Here is a 14,413-nt window from a genome sequence, read left to right as displayed (position 1 = left end):
GGAATGACTAACTTGTTTTATAAGTGCATTAAATGCTCAAATGAGAATGGGTGTCACATGTTACGCAGAGCAAAGATGCACAAAGCTGTGTAATATGACACACAAATCCTGAAATCAGTCACTCAGCATATACACACATTTTGCATACACACTTCTTCTAAACTGGTGAAAGTGCAGTACAGTGTGGTCACATGAAGCGTGTCCACTGTCAACATGTACTGACATAGTAACTAACACAGGGAAACCACACATGTACACACTGAGCCAACTGTGGTCTCAAACAAAGCCCATTCAGTTGCTATAAATAGTAAGGAAACATAGCAGTTGCTTTGTCTGAAAGTTTAATTAGCATAGCACCTAGAGTATTCGGAGATGGAGGGCTTGGCGCTGGCAGGCTGGTCCGCGCTATTTTAGAAATGTGCTTAAATCTTCAGCGTGTTGTTGTTGAATCGGACAGCTTTGTTTTGATATATAAAACTCGGCGTATCACATACACTCTCCCTGGGGTTGCAGGGTGTGTGTATTTTCTATAAAAGGAGTTGAGTTCAGGATGTAGTGCTGTTTATAGAGAGTGTGTCTACCTCTGTTGGTCGCCTGCAGCCCTGTGTGTTGCTGTTCAGACTGATTGAGTGGTGTGCTGTTCGGCCAACTGGGCTTCCGGCTGCTGGACTGCCCACATCGATTGCTCAGACGCTTCTGCTGCACGGACAAAAAAATAGAGAGGAAAGAAAAGGAAGGAGAAGCGTGGAAAGAAATAGTATAAAAACAGGAAGAAACAAGAGGATGGTGGGGTAGAAAACAGAGGAATGGAAGGGAGAGAGGAGAAAAAAAAGAGTATTAGCTTAAATGAAAGTTTATTAGCTGTATCAGTCAGCGGGGTGAGGAGGGGGTTTTTGCCCCAGGCCCTCCATCCTTCCTCTCTATCTATTTCCCCCTTCACCCCCTCCTTCTGTTTGTGAGTGTGTGTGTTTGTAAGGGGAGAGGTTGGGTGTGTGTGTGGGGGGCAGGCATGACGGGAAAACATTAGGTTGTTGGCGAGCCGCCTGTACACCAGCCAGTAATTGGCTTGGGTAATGGTCATGTCCAGACAAATGGTGTAGGCCCTAACCGTGTTACGAGCAACCAACTGCTCCGCCTGTATTCACAACACAAGAGCCAGGGCTGCTCGGATACCAAGTGGCTGCGGCGTACAGCGCATGTGCTGATGTACAACACTCACCAAACATGTGATTTACTGGGCCTTTTTTTTTTTTTACCTGTTCCGCAACACAACAAACCCGACGTGTTGTGTATGCCACCGTACACGGCACCTGTGATTCATGATTTGCTTGTGTCCTTAGTGGGAGACTGCACCATGATAAGGAGGGGAAAAGATGGCAACACGAGCCCTGCTCACCTCGAGGGACAAACCGACATCTGCCGGTGTCCTCCAAACAAGTGACAGATAGGAGATGGGGAGGAAGAAAGAAAGAAAAGAAAGAAAAGAAAGAAAAAAGGGGGAGGAGGAGAGGGGTGACGAGGGAGAGGGAGTAACAGGATAAGTCCCATTTTTCATCCGTCCCTCCCTCTGCTCTGCATCACTTCGCCTTCTGTCTGACGGCAAGCTGAGCCACTAATGTCCATTGTGTCTGGATGAGTTGTAAGTGCATGTGTGTGTCTATAATATATATATATATATAAATATACTGTACATGTGAGTGTGTGTAGAGTCCCCTGCCCTTCTGTTGATTCTACAGGAGTGAGAATGAATGAAACATTGATGCTCCTCGTAGCTAAACAACATACATATACAGATAAAGCTGATCATGCATGTGTACATATATGTATGCGTGTGTGTGTTGTGGCAGCCCCACAGCCATCCAGCTATCATCTACCGCCAGACAGGCCCCACCAAGGCAACCCAGCTGGATAATGAGATCCATTATGATTTACGTGCCAAGAGGACAGCCAGACAGAACAAAGACATACACACACAATTTCGGTGTACATGTCAGAGAGTGTAGGCTCCTTATCTCTCACTGTATGTGCTGATGTGTGCTGCCACTGTTTCATATTTCAGCCTCTTTTTTTTTCCACCAGTATTTTTCTGTGTGTGCATGTGTGTGTGTTAACTACATTACTGGCCTGTAGGGCATTCTGCAGTGGGCCCTTCGTTCTGTTTGCAACTCAAGAACACCATCTTTTTCTCTTCCCCCCCTCGCTGCTGAAAAGGCAACCTCATCGAAAGACATACAGTCCCAAGTACAACAGCTCCCTACCTCTACCTCGCTCTCTTTTCCTTTCTCAAACACACACAAACACACACTCTGCCCCAGGGCCTTGCAGGCAGGAGGCGAAAGGTGAAGATTACAACTATGTGCAGCATCAAAAAAAAAAAAAAAAAAAAAAAAAAGAGAGAGAGAGAGAGAGAGAGAGAGAGAGACCACACAACCTCACCCCTGATTGATCAGTACCTCTGCAGCAGCGAAAACACTGGAGGCAGCTGGGGATTTGTTCCAAGGTATTTGTGAGTGTGTGCAAGAGTGTGCTGGGATTTGTTAGTGGAGAGCTGGAGTAGCTGTCAAACACATTTTGGAGAAGGAGCAGGCTATTGCTTCATTTGATTTTTGGGTAATGGGAGAGGGATGGTGTCTCAGCTGATGGGAGGAGGAAGAGATCATGCATTGCAGTGTGTGTGTGGATCCCAGACTGGACTTTTATATTCACAATTTACAGTCAGGGCCTGGCAATTTCATGACCGTATATTAGATTATGATGCAAATATATGCAGTATTGTTTAAAGCAAGGTACTCTGACAATGAGCATAAATAGGGTAAAGGTTAAGGAGCTGCAAATGTGAGTTGTGGCAGCTGGTCATAAATCACTTTAGGTCCTGCATCAGTGAAAGATTAATCAATTATCATCACACTTGCCAGTGTTGCTGTGTAACTGTAACTGTCACTACTATTGCTCATGCTCATGATGCAGTTCTTCTTCTGTTTATAAAGAAAAGAAAACTAATCTGTCTCGGCTCATGAGATTTAGCATATCACTTGAATTTTTACGGTTAAAATGATGTCTAACAACTATTACACAAACCTTTAGTGAAATGGACATGCATATCAACAGAATCCCAATAGCCATGCAATGGATGTTCATAAAATTGCAAAATCTTTCATAGTTTTCTGCTTCCCTCTCTATTCCACACACTCCACATCCCTGCCCACTGTCTTTGAGAACAGACCGCCGCAAACAATGATGCGATTCTCTGCTGCTCCTGTTTTATGAACTATTCAAGTGATGCCAGCTCAATTAGAGGCCTAAATGCCAAGATCCAGACTGGGGAAAGAGAGAGAGAGAGATGAACAGAGATGAAGTGAGATAAAAGAGGAGAAGAGGAAAAAAGAAAGAAAGAAAGACGTAGAGGGACAATGAGGACATAAGGCAGAGGCAGGGAGGAGAAGAACAGAAGATAAATAGGCCTGGGAGGAGTCCAGTACAGGGACATAATGAAGAGATTAGAGGAGATGTGCTAAATGAAGTTAGAAAGGACACAAATAAAGAGGTGAATTATAAAAAAAAAAAAAAAAAAAAAAGCAGGGACGATGAAGTAAAAGTGGAAGGACTGCAGAAAAAGGCTGTGAATTTGCTGGTACAGGAAAAAAGAGAAAAATAAGAAAGGATTCACTCTGACTGGAGACATAACCACAGTCACGTTAACTTTCTTTATCTGTCTACAATTGTTCTACCATTGTATACACACACACACACACACACACATACACACTCAAGTGGGCCAGACTAGTAAAATAATAACATAATAACCTATAAGTAATGCCATCCCCAAAACAAGGTTATTATCATTAATGAAAACTAATGAAATGACGAAAATTAGAGTTGAAAAAACATTTTTCGTTACCTGAAATAAAAACTATACTAAAAAAAAATGATAACTAACTGAAACTGTATTGTTCGCTTACAAAACTAACTGAAACATATAAAAATTACAGATAGAATTCCCTTCATTTTTGTCTTTGTCAATGTCAGATTGATATGAAATTGATTTATTTTGTTCGAGCAATTTCCCTTTGTTTCCGTCTTTGTCAATGTCAGATTGATATGAAATTGATATTTCACTCAAGCAATTTTAGCTAGTGGCACCGAACGACACTTCATGGTCTGTCACTTCTCATCACTAGTGGTTTAGAGTCGTCTTCTCGTTCCCACTCTACGTCAAATATGAAGACTAAAGTTGGGAGAAAGCAGCAGAGTCCTGTATGGGATTTATGTGAATAGAAGATATTAAAAAACTAAAACTAAACTAAAACTAAGCATTTAGAAAAAAAAACTACTAAAAACTAGCAAACCTGCTCTAAAAACTAATTAAAACTAATTAAATTAGAGGAAAAAAAGTCAAAACTAAATAAAACTAAACTATAATGAAAAATTCAAAATTATTATAATCTTGCTCTAAACTTTCCTCTTTGTTTTAGAGTGTAAAAAGTATCATTACATGAAGAAAATGTTAACATCTACAAATTATCCTTGAAAAAATGTGAATAACGTGTACAATCATGAGTGCAATTTTAACGTTATAGGGCTGCCCGATATTGGAAAAAACTGACATTGCAATTTTTTTTTTAACCCGGCAATATATATTGCGATATGAAAAAATACTCAGGAGGATATAATAGCTGTGTGGTGCCGACGTAAATGGTCAGACAAATTAGTTGTTTCCTCTCATTGTGTCAACAGGTGCAAGACACTGTCGACACAGAACACGTTTCAGTACCATCCCTCTTGTAGTTGAAATAATTCCAAATACCTAGGGGTGTAAGAAAATATCGGTACCACAACATATAGCAATATTTCACTTCATGATACTGTATCGATATTAAAAAGTACTGTATCGATATTTTTAGGTATTCATTCAAATGCAGATATGGCGGAGGTTCATTTTTGTTTTTTCTTTTTCAAGCTCTTTTATTTCTGTTTTCACATGGGTATTTTGTTCTGTTGTTTGTGTATTACAAAAGTAGTATTGTGATATTGCAGGTCATAAATGTAGTTTTTTGAAATTGATAATGCTGTTTTGTTAAATAATGGATAATTCAAGCATCCTAAAACCACTTTTTATTGCCTGAAAGAGGCAAATGTTTGTTTTATATAATTGGGATTGGACAAAAATAATGTTCTGATGTTGGATGATTCAGGAACTGAACACTACGCATTATTTTCGCTATAGAATACGAACATTTAAGCAAGATCTTAAACTGTAATGTCTGTAAAACATTATTTATTTATTTATTAGTGTATATTTTGTACTGGTAAAGCCGCATGTTAAAACTTTATTTATCCAAATGCTGCACTAAAGTTTTTCCTTGAAATAATCATTTAAAAAAAGAAACAAAACAAAAAAGATCGCCTTGTTAACAGTATCGTGATATATTGCAATATATCATATCATGATCCTAGCACTGTGATTTGTATTGTATCGCCAGATTCTTGCCAATACACACCCCTACAAATAACTGACACTGGTTTTCTTTTTCGCACCAAGTCTTCGTCTGTGATTTTCTCTTGTTCGTTGCTCATTTTTCAATGTTGTTACCAGTGGCTCAGTCCAAACTGATAAAGAACAATTGTGACTAGGGAATCACTATGAGCAGTGTGTGTCACATACCCTTGAAATTAGATGAGAACACGCTGAGTTCATTTGCCTCCTACATTGCAGGACCTGAATATTGAATATTGTGTACACGTACATCACAATGACGATGCTCAAACGATATATTGTGCGGCTCTACAATATTACGCCTCAGTTTATCATTTATACATGTGCATTACGACTTATAGATCACAGTGAATCTACAAAGGCACAAAACATTTAGCAATAGGCTGAATTTTTTTAAAACTGCACTTATTTTTCAACTTATTTCAGCTTGTATGCAGTTGTTCATGTTATTCCCTTTTTTGTGAAATGTTTGTAAATGTAAATATTTTCACTCAATTTACTCTCACTATATTAAATCAAAATGTAAAAAAAAAAAGTAGTTTAGCTTGACTGTAAATATAATGATTTTGATACCCTAATTTTTGGATTTCACAAAGTCATCCACTGGATTCTTTGGTGGGCCGGTTTTGGTCCACGGGCTGCATGTTTGACACCCCTGCTTTACAGTATATCTTTCCATCATCATATGTGATTGTTCCAATATCCACAAGCCAAGAGTCACTCATCCATGGTAACCCTTGTGGGAAGAGACAAACAGTAACATACGAACACATCCTGTAATCTTTTTTTGATTGAACCTTTTGACCACAACATATACACACACGGTAAAAGCACAGCCGGTCTTAAGAAACAGAAAAAAAACACTTCCAGGTTGAATTTAAAGGCCAGTAAATTAAATAAACATCAGAGTGAATGAGGCTTCAGATGATGAATGCTCCGAGGAGGTGTCTGGAAGAAAATGAGGAGCGCCGTAATTGTGTAAAATTTAATTTTAAGGATAATTCCACTTTATTACACCTTAGGTCCGCCTCTTCTTTGGGTAATAACAACACTACATTCATTATAATCTTTGTCGTAGTCACTATTGCCCATGCATGGAGTAGTTACTTTAGGGAGAATAGTGCAGTACAGCCTACAGAAATATGAGCCAAAACTAAAAAAGCAGACTTTAGTCACAATCATGTAAAATTATCCTTTATTTAAAGAAAGTCAGTGCGTCAAAACTGCGTCAAAGTAATGATAGTTGGCAGTTTCAAGACTTTTTCATTATCAGATGGAGATCCCTGGAGGAAAGTATTCACAAATGGGGCTTTTGGCTTGAACCGCTTCAGTCCCTTAAATGAAATAATATGGCTTTAAATGTCTTTCATATACACTAATACATACAAGATGGTTCTTGTAATGACTGTTTGTATTTAATGTTACAGTGACAATATTCTGCCAAAGCCCAGTGAAAGTCAATAGATGAGGTGTTATTTCAAAGGGTTTGTTTGGAGTATGGGTGGGCCCTGCAGCCACCCATCTTCTGGTCATGAAGATATTATGGCTATTCTCTGTGCATGTACAGACAAATTTTTGTGGTTGCAATAAAATTCCCATCATTGTGGACAAAGTGTTCATCTTCTTCATGGTTAGCCATTCTCTGAACTATTTCGACTTCTAAGTTGGTATGTGTGTAGTCTGTGTGGGAGCTAAACCCAAAACCCCACTGTTGTGGCATGTCCCACGCTCCAAGCAAGTCAGCAATCAGCACCAGTGTCAAAACCCAAAACACATGCTGTAACCAAAATAATTCCCTATAATTGAGCACCAACAAAACAACACTGTGCCTCAGATCTCACTCGGACAAAAACCTAACGTCAATATTTCTCCAACAAACCAAAATCGGGTGAGCCCCCCTCCCTGCTTCTCAATCCGCCTTAACAAAACAGTGCTTTGCTCTCTGTGGTGCCAACCCTAATCATTTCCCTCAGCACCAGGTGGTTCTCATTGACTGGGGCCCGGCTCCTCCGCTCGGCAGGACGCTTCGCCAGAGGAAATTGGCTCGTCTACACGCATTTATTGCTCGAGAGCGCTATCGAACGGAGTCGCGCGGGCCCTCCAACTCCAACCCTGGCCTTTGTTCAGGACTCCTTGAGCAGCCCGGGTTCACTTTACGGAAACAGCTGGTTCTGCGTGCCCTGCGCCATCCAAAGAAACAATTAGAAACACCCTTTTCCTATTACTCCCCCCCATTAAGCGCCATTGTGTGGAATTAGTGGAGGTGTACGGAGTAAGTGGATTCTAATTCATGCCCTCTTTTCATGGGCCCAGGCTGTTTCAGTGGCTTTCCTCTGCTAATGAAGAGGATGAAAGGGAAGTGTTAATCAAACTGAGCATCTCATCTGTGGTAATAAGCAGCAGAGAAGAGGCCTTGGAGAGGCTCCCTTGTGATGTTGGTGTGTATGCATGTGTGTGTTTGAGAGAGGGATTTTGCATACATCCACAGTGCTATCCTGTTACTGAATATATAAAGCCCTGAATAACAGCTAAACAAAATATAAATAAAACAAAATACTGGAAATAACACTGTAAACAGGCCTGGACCTTGTTGTTAATTGCTTGGTCTCAACCTATAGGGAGAGTCACTCCACTAGCAGCGTTTCATCCCTCTGAGGCGCCTTCGCCTTGGACCACAGTGCTAACCAGCAGGGCTTGATTAGATTTAAATGTCAAGAGAGATAGGACAATACAGTTATCTTCCAAATTATGGGCCATTAAAGAGCCTTAGCAGTGCGCCTCCCTCCTCAACTAACTAATCACCAACCAGATTCATCATCTCACAGACTGGGGCATAATTTGGGAGGCTTGATTCCGCCTTTCTGTGGTTATATGTGTGCATATTACACCATGTGCAAGGGCATCCAGGAAAGTCTGTAATGTACAATCAGTGTGTGTGTGTGTGTGTGTGTGTGTGTGCGTGTGTGTGTGTGTGTGTGTGTGTGCAGGCTATGTGTGTGTTGCTCCAGAGGGAACTGGTACAGCGCCCCAGGCCAGTGCCCCATTAAAGAAAAGGATAGAGAGAGTGAGAGAGAGAGAGACTGTGCATGAAGGTGGGGAGGGGGGTTCCTCATTTAGACAGCAGGAGTGACAGGCTGTGTTCCACCTGCAGCCAACTAACTGAAAGACAGACAGACACACAGACAGACAGACAGACATCGGGTTGAGGCCTCCCATCTGCCTCCTCCTAATTCACCTGCTGTCCTTGGGGTGTCATAGGGAGACACATGCCAAAATTCTACCTCCTACAGTTCTGTTTGTCCATCCATCCATCCATCCATCCATCCATCCATCCTTACACAATTACACAATTATTGGGTGCTGCCATTTACTTTATAAAAAAGTTAACCCCTTGATTTCACCTGTTTGTTTCTACACAACCATTTTTAAATGCTAAATTTGCATTTTGTCCATACCCAGTTTAGTTTCTTATTGCCATAAGTGACAAATATCTCAAATTTCAACATAGTTCTTACACTTGGCGTTTATATTTTATGTCATTCATGCTTGATTCTTGTAGTGATTCAGTCTATGCTGCAGTTTCTGCATTGGTCTACACCTGACCACATAAATATTGATTAAATCTGGTTCCACTATTTATTTATATTTTTTTCAGTTTAAAGTCTTCAATATTTTCTGTGTATACTTTTTGTAAAGTGCAAATTGAAAATCCAAATAAAGTCAGCTAGTTGGAAACACACCTAGTCTTGTGTTAAACACCACCTGGTAATTTCAGCTACATGCTAAAGGTTAACACATCCACATGTGTTTGGGAACAGTAATGTATAAACATGCTTAGTTACAATTACCAGGGGTGTGATCACAACATGCAATAATAACAAAACTACCAACAATTCACTGAGGGGTGACTTCCTGTTTCAGCGTCACATGGTTTTTCCATTATTAAACCCCTTTAGGAGACTAGATGAAGATCCTCTTCCATTCATTCCAATGGGATTAATGAAGGTGATTTACATACTGTATTTCAATCAATTCTATCCCCCAAAAGTTACCAAGACAAATATTGACCACATCTGGAGGAAGTAAAAATGAACAGGAAAACAAAATAAGTGATAGTCATGTGATATTAACATCATAATAGTGTACTATTTAGGAAACAGGAAATTAACCATTTCACATGATTGACAAAGCATATGAACCATCTTTGTATATAGAGGATATTCAGCAATACCAAATTAATGCAAATATAAGGTTAATTGTCAGTGTCTCAGATCTGGAGATGGCGCCTCGCTGCTCCTGATGTGCTATGTGTTAATGCTAATGCTAACACTAATGCTATGCTAGGTGTGGTATTTATTGGGATGGGCAAAATTCAGAGGACAAATTTCCCTACGGTGAGTTGACTTTGACCTTTGACTCACTCCACCAAAGGACCACTCACCCTTAGACTTACTAAGGGTCCAAATGAAATTAATTAATCCAAACTGACAACTGGAGAAAAAATATTGACTCATGTATAGACAAGAGAAGCTGCTATGACAGGGAGCCAATGTTTTTGGAGTCAACATCTAGTGGCTGTTGATGATATGACACTTGAAGATCTTTTCACATGGGCTTCAATTTCACGCCGTGGTTGTTGTCCCGCTGCATTATCGCTGATCTAGAATGCATTAAGCTCTTCATCCCATCATGTTTGAGGTACTGTGGGGGGGGGGACTGGAAATAAAGGTCTCATATCTCAAGGTGGTTTCCTTCATCCCCTCGTCTCTCTTGGCTGCCTCCCCTGTTTCTGAATCTCCATTCTCTGCCCTTCCCACCTTTCAGTATTCATCTTCTATTCTTCATCTCCTGTTTAGATCCTCTATCCACCTTACAGGTTTTCATATTGGCCCCTCTCCCCTCTCCTCTTCTACCTGATCCTTTGTCTGTTCTTTAATCTCACCTCTCTGCTTTTGCCTCTTATCTATCTTTTTGACCCCCTCCCCACTCCTTTATTGTGGAGCCACTTACACTGTGCTCTGACTTCATACTTCTGCCAGCGATTTATGCACAGAGACCTGGGCGATGTGCATTAGGGCCCTTGCCGTATGGCCACGCATTATGGATCGCACTATAAATAGCTGCTGTGAGTCCTGTAAAAGCTTTTCATTACATAGAGACATTGTACGATCAATATAAGCCCTGTGCCAAATCTAATTACCAAAACGACCACAGCTAAAAGATATATACAGTATGTATTTTCCAGATGATCAGGCAGCCGCTGTTTTTAACCAAAGAGGGCTCTTACCAAAATAAATAGTCCATTCTCAAAGCAATTTAGGATGTGGGAAGGCAACTTTTAAAGAGGAATGGATGAGAGAAAACAGTAGATGAATGGTATCTAGGTCTGAGCATCCTCCTCGGATAATATGCACTATACGACAAGGTAAAATGGCAAAAACTCTGTGTGAAGTGAAAGTTGGAGAAACCAGAATGTTTTGAGTGGTGTTAAACTATTTATAAGATGCAAGAGGATGAAAACATCATAAAAGATCTAAGGTGAAAATGATGTAAAAGGCATAAAAAAGAGAAAAATGATATAGAAGGCAAAGCAAAATGAAGATGACATAAACAGTGTAAAAGATATAAAAGACTAGTGATAGACCGATATATGGGCCAGGTATCAGTACTGGCTGATACTAGCTGACATATGTCAGTATTGGCATATAAGGTGTCTGTAATAATAATAATAATAATAATAATAATAATAATAATAATAATAATAATAATAATAATAATAGTAATGGGTTGGATTTCTGTAGCGTTTTTCAAGGCACTCAAAGCACTTTACATTTCTGATCCATTATTCATTCATTCTCACATTCCCACACCAGTGGTGGTAAACTACATCTGTAGCCACAGCTGCCCTGGGGGAGGCTGATGGAAGCATGGCTGCCAATCGATGCCAAACAGCCCCTCTGACCACCACCAAATATTCATACACATTCACACATACTTTACACAGATGGCAGTGGCAGATATTTATTTCTCTTTTTTTTTATCATTATTAATTTGTATGTGTGAATCTGTGTGAAGATTTCTTCGTTAAAGCTGGCACAAAAAATAACACAAACAAAATTAAACAGAGAAAGTAACATCAGTATCAGCAGCATCTCTCAACCAAAATGTCAGTTTAAAGATCAGTATTGGTTAAGATCTGTACAATCACTGTGTCCTGTACTTCACTTAACATATTATGCTTACATTCTTTTATCTAAAATAATAAGTGTTTTGCCTGACAGTGCAAACAAATTTACCCCTGAAGACAAAGCATGATAAATAATATTGTTTTATTGACCAAAACCAATAAATGTGATGAGTAACTTTTTTAATATCTCTGTACATTTGCTTAGTTTTCCAACCAGACTTTTAGTGTAGAAATGTAGAATTAGCCACTCTCAAAAGGCCCTAGCTCTCATATTCTAAATGTAACTCTATAATCACTATCAATTTGATTAGTAACTGTACTTTATCTACAAATCTCCTTATCAGTCTAATTACGTTTATTTTCTAACTTAATCACATAATGGTGTTATAAGCAACAAGTTACCACACAGCATGGACAGTGTGCATCCATAGGCGGACCCGTCGTGCTCTGAGTGACTTCATACAACACAAACACAGCATAGATGCACAAACACACATGATGTGGGCTCTGGGCTCCAGCTGAAGCTCAGTGGGAGTCACTGCTGTAAACCAGACTTTCATATAAGGTGCAGCTGTAGGAAGACCACAGAGAAAGGGGGAGAGGGAGAGAGAGCACCCAGGGTGTCATTTCTCTCTCTGTCAGCTCCCTGCCTCCCCCATCCTCCCCTCCTCCCCCATCACCCCCTGAGATGTGGATGCTTCGCGGGGACAATTACCGACTGACACTTCATCATGGGCCGCGCGACAGGCGCTGACGGCCCTCGTCCAAACAAATGATGCTGGGGTCGAGGTTGCAGGCCTGCCTCCGAGTCTGCCTGCCTATAGCCCTGCTGCATGGCCCTGCACTGCATTAGCAAGCCATGCACACACACACACGCACGCACACACGCATACACACACACACACACACATATACATACAGGGGAAAAAGCTACATTAAAAGAGACTCCTCTCAACCAACCACCTCCTTCTTTTAAGAAAAACACATTTATCAGCAATGGGGGGAGGGGGAGTGAGGTGAAGGTGGGTGTGAGGAGGGGTGCTTAGATAGAACGATGGGGGGGGGGGGGGCACTACAGTACTGTCAAACCCCATCCCCCTTAGGTAAAGAGAGAGCTCTTCATCTTTGTGAGGCAAATAGGACTCACACACACACTAAAATAGTAGGTAACCCTCTTCACATTCAACTAATCAGATAATGGGGTTAAACAGCAGTTTAAAAAAGCCAACAAGGCAAAAAAGCCAGTGATCAGCACTGTGACACAAGCATCAATTAACCCTGTGTCTTTGTGAAGCCCAGATAATGCACAGATAACACACAGCAAAGTCATCAACTCACTCCTTCTGCCAGTTTAAGTTAGATTCATAAAGTAGGTCAATTACTGATAGATAAAAACAAGAGCGAGATATAGTGTTTAGGAGAAGAAAACAATCGAAAAAGAAAGAAACACATGGAGGACCCTCTGGTAGCGGTCCCTTAGTGTAACACACCTGACGATGAAAAAATGCTATCTGTGACCTCTGCCCACACAGTCCGATGAGACAACTGAGACAGACATCAAACACTTGACTAACATCAAAACACATGGTTTAAAAAAATAATAATTATATACATACATATATATATATATATATATATATATATATATATATATATATATACTTTTTTTTTTTTCCAAAGTTGCCTCCAAACAGACTCACCAGTGTTGAATGGAGAGGAGAGAAGAAAAAAGAGAGACAGAGAAGAAAGACAGACGGAGACAGCATTAACAATGAAACATTTATCAAAGCGAGCAGAACGGCATCTTCTGCGCTGTATGGGCAGACTGCTAATGCAGGTGGCATTGTTATTGTGCTATCCTGAGCTGCCACTGGTAACAGGCAAAGAAAACAACCTGTTCCCTGCTGGCATTACACTCTGTAAATGCCCTCTGCTGTCCCATAGGTATTTACTTCACTTTTTTCCTCATTGTTATGCGATTCTCTCCACTTTTATTATCACGTTCTTTTCATTCCTTATGTTTTCCCTATTGGCATCACTCCCTCCTCCCTTGATAAATGTGTTTATGGTGTTTGCACTCCTACAAAACCCCTGCACAAGCCACTGTCTACACTGTCTAAGATAAATAAAAGGAGAGCTGAGAGTGGTTGGAGGGAGGAGAGCGGGGGGGGGGGCAAAAAATGAAGGGCAGGAGAGAAAAAATAAGAGCGAGAGCCATGCGTCATGTTGGAAAGGCCCTTGAGAACGCTTTCAATCTTTCCGTCAATATTCGGCAAGCAGGCCTGTATATGCCATCATTAAAAAGGGGACGCTTCCCTGTTTATTTATCATGAGGACACATGGCTGACAGCTTCCTGTAAACAAGTTGTGTGTTTATATAAATGCATGTGTGTATGCTCACTGTAGCTTTCATAACACACAATCTGAAATGCACGGGTTTTCTGTCCTTTATCTAATAAAATTGATTGTGGCTGTTCTGTAACATCCCACAATGATGGACCTACGAGTATGTTTATCGCTGTGTACAGACAATGAGGCTGTTTAACCCAAGAGCAAAATACTTTTGTTTACAATTTGACAGAGAACTGAAGGGGAGTCTAGTCCATTCGTATATTACTTTTTAGTCACACAAGCGCCATTGTTAAAAACAGTCTCTTTCCATATGAAAACCCAAAAACACAAGTGAAGCTCAAAGAAAAAGAGACCACATGGAGGTATAAACCTAACCCTAA

The 14,413-nt window shown here is 40.5% G+C and overlaps 1 protein-coding gene across 4 annotated transcripts in view; it reads right to left on the bottom strand.

Annotated features, from left to right (window-relative positions):
• raraa (retinoic acid receptor, alpha a) overlaps window positions 1-14,413 on the bottom strand; it is a 196,719-nt gene that overhangs the window by 149,005 nt on the left and 33,301 nt on the right. For 2 of the 4 annotated variants that reach the window (XM_030121478.1, XM_030121481.1), the window contains one exon: window positions 582-699. The exons of 1 other annotated variant lie outside the window; for it this stretch is intronic. The gene's annotated coding sequence lies outside the window, so the exon portion shown is untranslated. The remainder of the gene's footprint in view (window positions 1-581; window positions 700-14,413) is intronic. One more of the 4 variants, XM_030121479.1, reaches the window with a different exon arrangement.

The sequence above is a fragment of the Sphaeramia orbicularis genome, chromosome 19 (assembly GCF_902148855.1).
Source record: "Sphaeramia orbicularis chromosome 19, fSphaOr1.1, whole genome shotgun sequence".
NCBI lineage: Eukaryota > Metazoa > Chordata > Actinopteri > Kurtiformes > Apogonidae > Sphaeramia > Sphaeramia orbicularis.
The sequence above is the reverse complement of the archived record's forward strand: the minus strand, read 5'-3'. Positions and strand labels throughout refer to the sequence as shown.